Genomic DNA, 6,709 nt, shown 5'->3' with positions numbered 1-6,709 from the left:
TACTCACCAATATCTTTGTGCAAAATTTTCACTTCCATGCTAGGAGATCAACACCTTCGGTGGAATTTTATTTATATGATGAGCATAAGGATATGTCACTTTATGATTTTTGCCGGGTCTGTTTGATACCCTTTGAGGGCAGCATAGAGGAACCACATCGTAATGATGTGAAGGGATTTATTGATATGATTGCTGTAGGGGAAACGAGGAAAGTTTCTGATGCGAGAATCACTAGTATACATTTTCCTGTTCTACGTTACTTTGCAATATTTTCTAGTATATGCTTAATTGGTCACGGGAACTGTGGGAACCTTAGTGCTCCTGATATTGCTATTTTGTGCCATGCCTTGTTTCATGATACTACTTTCAGCTTAGGCGCTATTGTTGCTAGACGGTTAAATCTGAACCGTACAAAGGGCCCCATCCTCTGAGGCATCTTTGCCTCGCGCCTTGCTGCACACTTTAACATACCTATCAGGCATTATGAGAAAGAGGAAAAGTTGCTGCCTCCTATTGCTTTAGGTTATAAGAGTATGGTAGCATATGAGTTTATTGTTAAGGATAAAAATAAGATGCTCAAATATAAATTGATATTTAACAAAAATTATTGTGAGTTTATTACCTTGCCTGCGCCCTCTTTGTTTAACATATTTTCAGGCATATACCTTGTTCCGCCGGAGGACATTCATGCCTACCGGAGCCAGATGTCAGCTGCAGAGCCGGAGCCACCATCTGACCCGCACCGTCAGTCCATTTATCAGTGGAATCCGGAGGAGATCGCCAGCCAGTGGCAATCTGAGGACCCTTCTCAGTACGACCCCAACTACAGTTTTGATCCATGGGCATAGACCAACTAAAGCCAAAAGCCTAAGCTTGGGGGAGTACGTATTTCTCACCGACATTACATTCATGTTCACACACTCATGCCAGTTGTCGGTGCTCATACTTTTTCATTGTATCATCCATGCTAGTTTATTTTCTTTTTAAGCTTTCTTCTTGGGTGTTTGAAAAACCTTAAGAAAAAACAAAAAAATTTAGTTGTAGCTTCTAGCTAGTTTACTTTCCATGCCTATAGTGGTAGTAATTAAAAGAAAACCCAAAAAGATTTCTCATTCTTCTTTTGCTTGTTGGGAGCTTTCCCGTGTATATACTTTTATTTCCTTTCTTTCCTTTGGGGGTCGAGAGGAGAAGACCATAATGAAAATGTTGAGTGGCTCTCATATGCATTATTGTTGATCTAACAAAGAGCCCATATTACCTTGTCTTCTCTCTTGAATTGAATGCTTACAGATTCTATCTTAGTCCAATGCACGTGCACTATTATTATTTTCCACACTATTCGGTCGTGCAAGTGAAAGGCAATAATGACGATATATGATGAACTGATTGAGATGAGAGAAGCTGGTATGAACTCGACCTCTCTTGTTTTTGTAAATATGATTAGTTCATCGTTCCTCATTCAGCCTATTATGAAACATGTTTGGAATGACAATTAGAGATTATAGTTTCTTATGCCATGCTTAATTAGCTAGGAGTTTATAATGGTTTACCTTGCGTGCCAACATGCTATTAAAATGGTTGTGATGTGGTATGATGGGGTGGTATCCTCCTTTGAACGATTCGAGTGGCTTGACTTGGCACATGTTCACGCATGTAGTTGAAACAAAATCAACATAGCCTCTACGATATTTATGTTCATGGTGCATTATATCCTACTCATGCTTGCATTCAGTGTTGATTAATTTTAATGCATGTTCATGACTGTTGTTGCTCTCTAGCTGGTCGCTTCCCAGTCTTTTTCTAGCCTTCACTTGTACTAAGCAGGAATACTGCTTGTACATCCAATTCCATAAACCCCAAAGTTATTCCATCTGAGTCCACCATACCTACCTATATACGGTATCTACCCACCGTTCCAAGTAAATTTGTATGTGCCAAACTCTAAACCTTCAAATAAACATTATGTTTTGTATGCTCGAATAGCTCATGTATCAACTAGGGCTGTCTGTATCCTCCATGCTAGGCGGGTTATTCTCAAGAGGAGTGGACTCCGCTCCTCATTCACGAGAAAATGGCTGGTCACCGGGATGCCCAGTCCCATGCTCAAATCAAATCAAAATAATTGCAAACAAAACTCCCCCAGGATTGTTGTTAGTTGGAGGCACCTGTTGTTTCGGGCAAGCCATGGATTGATGCTTGTTGGTGGTGGGGGAGTATAAAGTTTACCATTCTGCTTGGGAACCGCCTATAATGTGTGTAGCATGGAAGATATCGAGATCTCTCGGTTGTTATGTTGACAATGAAAGTATACCGCTCAAAATATTATTCATATCTATTTCAAAATCGAGCTCTGGCACCTCTACAAATCTCTGCTTCCCTCTGCAAAGGGCCTATCCATTTACTTTTATGTTGAGTAATCACCCTCTTATTAAAAAGCACCAGTTGGAGAGCACCGCTGTCATTTGCATCCATTACTGTTAGTTTACATTGAGTATGACTTGACTGGATCTCTTTTACCATGAATTACAATGTCTAGTCAGTCCTTGATCTATAAAGGTGCTCTGCATTTATGTTTGGCAGTCTCAGAAAGGGCTAGCGAGATACCATCTTGTTATATCATATTATGATTGTTTTGAGAAAGTGTTGTCATCCGAGATTTATTATTATTGCTCGCTAGTTGATTATGCCATTAATATGAGTAAACATGAGACCTAAATGTTATTGCGAATATGGTTAGTTCATAATATTTGCTGAAAACTTGAATGCTGGCTTTACATATTTACAACAACAAGAGCAAACAGAGTTTGTAAAAGTTTTTCTTTATCACTTTCAGTTTATCAACTGAATTGCTTGAGGACAAGCAAAGGTTTAAACTTGGGGGAGTTGATATGTCTCCGTCGAATCTACTTTTACAAACACTTTTGCCCTTGTTTTGGACTCTAACTTGCATGATTTGAATGGAACTAACCCGGCCTGATGTTGTTTTCAGCAGAATTGCCATGGTGTTATTTTTGTGCAGAAATAGAAGTTCTCAGAATGACCTAAAAATCAACGGAGATTATTTTTGGAATATATAAAAAATACTGGAAGAAGAATCCACGTCAGGGGGCCCACACCCTGTCCACGAGGGTGGGGGGGCGCCTACCACCCTGGGCACGCCCCCTGCCTCATGGGCCCCCTGACGCTCCACCGACCTCAACTCCAACTCCATATATTCGTGTTCGGGAGAAAAAAATCAGAGAGAAGGATTCATCACGTTTTACGGATACGTAGCCGCCGCCAAGCCCTAAACTCTCTTGGGAGGGCTGATCTGGAGTCCGTTCGGGGCTCCGGAGAGGGGAATCCGTCGCCATCGTCATCATCAACCTTCCTCCATCACCAATTTCATGATGCTCACCACCGTGCATGAGTAATTCCATCGTAGGCTTGCTGGACGGTGATGGGTTGGGTGAGATTTATCATGTAATCGAGTTAGTTTTGTTAGGGTTTGATCCCTAGTATCCACTATGTTCTGAGATTGATGTTGCTATGACTTTGCCATGCTTAATGCTTGTCACTAGGGCCCGAGTGCCATGATTTCAGATCTTAACCTATTATGTTTTCATGAAAATATGTGAGTTCTTGATCCTATCTTGCAAGTCTATATTCACCTATTATGTGTTATGATCCGTTAACCCCGAAGTGACAATAATCGGGACCATTACTGGTGATGACCGTAGTTTGAGGAGTTCATGTAGTCACTATGTGTTAATGCTTTGGTCCGGTACTCTATTAAAAGGAGGCCTTAATATCCCTCAGTTTCCAATAGGACCCCGCTACCACATGAGGGTAGGACAAAAGATGACATGCAAGTTCTTTTCCATAAGCACGTATGACTATATTCGGAATACATGCCTACATTACATTGATGAACTGGAGCTAGTTCTGTGTCACCCTATGTTATAACTGTTGCATGATCGATCGCATCCGACATAATTCTCCATCACCGATCCAATGCTTACGAGCTTTTCCTATATTGTTCTTCGCTTATTTACTTTTCCGTTGCTACTATTACAATCACTATAAAACCAAAAATATTACTTTTGCTACCATTACCACTACTATCATATTACTTTGCTACTAAACACTTTGCTATAGATATTAAGTTTCCAGGTGTGGTTGAATTGACAACTCAGCTGCTAATACTTGAGAATATTCTTTGGCTCCCCTTGTGTCGAACCAATAAATTTGGGTTGAATACTCTACCCTCGAAAACTGTTGCGATCCCCTATACCTGTGGGTTATCATCATCCCAGCCCAACACATGTTCGCACGATACATGCTTTCATAAAATTTGAGCCCACCCTTCATTTTCCATCTAGACTCGCCACTGGTCACAACCACATGTACTCATTGTCTCTAAAATATCAAACATGGATGTTTTCATGGCCATTTTCTGCAGCACTACAACATCACTTGATGGTTTCTCATTCGCGGCATGTCTCTTTGCTTCCCTTCTCTTCCTTCTTTGCAGCAGCAATTTTTCTCTGTGTTGACCTTTTTGCAGCAACTACTTGTCTCTCCGCTTTATAGACGGGGTTGCCTTGTAGGAGTTGGGACCAGTTGAACCAATGAAATTGTGAAATCCTTCACTATCTTAGTACTAATCACTATTCAATTATGAAAGATGACCCCACTGTCATTAATATGAACCCATCAAAGTTTATTCTAACTTTATCTCTGCTCCGCTTCCCTTCATGCTGCAGCAACTTTTCTCTCTCAATCTTTCTCTGGTCATCTTGCTTTTTCTTCTTCTCGACAGCTATAAACTTTTTTGTCTCTAGTATTATCTGTTTGGTTCCTAATTCTAATTTCTTATTGATTGCTTCTTCTTCTTTTCTCCTCTTCCTCTTCTCAGTAGTTTCCCACCTCTTCCTCTCCACATCTTGTGTTTTTCTCTGGTTGCTCATGTCACTTCCTAGCAACATTTTCCGTTTTCTTAGGTCTTGCTCCTCTCTTTGTTCATATCAAAGCTTGTTTCTTGTCTTCTAGTTCTTTGTCTCTCTGCCTCTTCAATGATAGAATCTTCTTAGCTAGTTCACCATGCCTGATTGTACTTGTACTTCTATGGGACTCGGCATGGCATGTGCAGTGGTGATGAAGGTAGAGATGGACATGTCTTTGTTGAATGACTCTTGGTAAGGTCATCTGCACATGGAAGTTTGAATTTAGGACTCCTGGAAAAGCATGATTCTTAGGGATAAAAAGATGATTGGGTAGTTGTCCTTTGGATGCAAGGTGAAGATAACATATCATCTACTTAATGTCATCAACTTAATGCAATAATTTATTTTAATACTTGATACTTTAAGATGCATGCTGGATAGCGGTCTTGGGTGGAGTATTAGCTATAGGTGTAGTTGGATAATGGTCTATAGATGTTTGGACGTGATGCTCATATGTAGTTATGCCATGTATAATCATAGTCGTAAAAACTACAATTTAATCGATACACAACCGTAATTTGTTCAATACACCATGCTATCTTTTGGAGAGAAACCACGAGAGAACCTATGGATCCTGGACCATTCTTTTTTCCATTTCTTCCAACCTCAATCAATAGTCTCTTTTACATTTTCTTGCTTTTACTTTTCCGTTGCAATCAATCTTTCATACACACTTGCATTTAATCCTTGTAACTAGTATGGCTAGTGATACTGACACCCTTGCTAGTTTCACTGGGGGCAAAGTTAGTTTTGCATTTGTGTCTGTAGGTACTTATCATTGGTTGCGTAGTAAACTCCTACTGGTTCGATAAACCTTAAGGTCATCCATTTGGGGGGGTTGTTTTTTGTTACAAACCCTTGCGCTTAGGTCCCAGGCACATTACAAGTTAAGAGGAAGCCAAGGGCGACGTAGGTCCTCTGAGGGCGATGACAGGGAGGGTGGGGCCTTAAGCAAAGGCACGTGGAGGTGCAACCGGTGTAGCAGAGCGAAGCGACATCTATCTCTGAAGAAGACTAGGGTCATGGTCCAGGAGTGATGTCTACTACACAACCTTGTTCTTGTAGATGTTCTTGGGCCTCCAAGTGCAGAGGTTTGTAGGACAGTAGCAAATTTCCCTCAAGTGGGTGACCTAAGGTTTATCAATCCGTGGGAGGCGTAGGATGAAGATGGTCTCTCTCAAACAACCCTGCAACCAAATAACAAAGAGTCTCTTGTGTCCCCAACACACCCAATACAGTGGTAAATTGTATAGGTGCACTAGTTCGGCGAAGAGATGGTGATACAAGTGCAATATGGATGGTAGATAAAGGTTTTTGTAATCTGAAAATATAAAAACAGCAAGGTAACTAATGATAAAAGTGAGCAAAACGGTATTGCAATGCGTTGAAACAAGGCCTAGGGTTCATACTTTCACTAGTGCAATTTCTCTCAACAATAATAACATAATTGGATCATATAACTATCCCTCAACATGCAACAAAGAGTCACTCCAAAGTCACTAATAGCGGAGAACAAACGAAGAGATTATTGTAGGGTACGAAACCACCTCAAAGTTATCCTTTCTGATCGATCTATTCAAGAGTCTGTAGTAAAATAACACGAAGCTATTCTTTCCATTCAATCTATCCTAGAGTCCGTACTAGAATAACACCTTAAGACACAAATCAACCAAAACCCTAATGTCACCTAGATACTCGAATGTCACCTCAAGTATCCGTGGGTA

Source organism: Triticum urartu, chromosome 3, assembly GCF_003073215.2.
Source record: "Triticum urartu cultivar G1812 chromosome 3, Tu2.1, whole genome shotgun sequence".
Classification (NCBI taxonomy): Eukaryota; Viridiplantae; Streptophyta; class Magnoliopsida; order Poales; family Poaceae; genus Triticum; species Triticum urartu.
The sequence above is the reverse complement of the archived record's forward strand: the minus strand, read 5'-3'. Positions refer to the sequence as shown.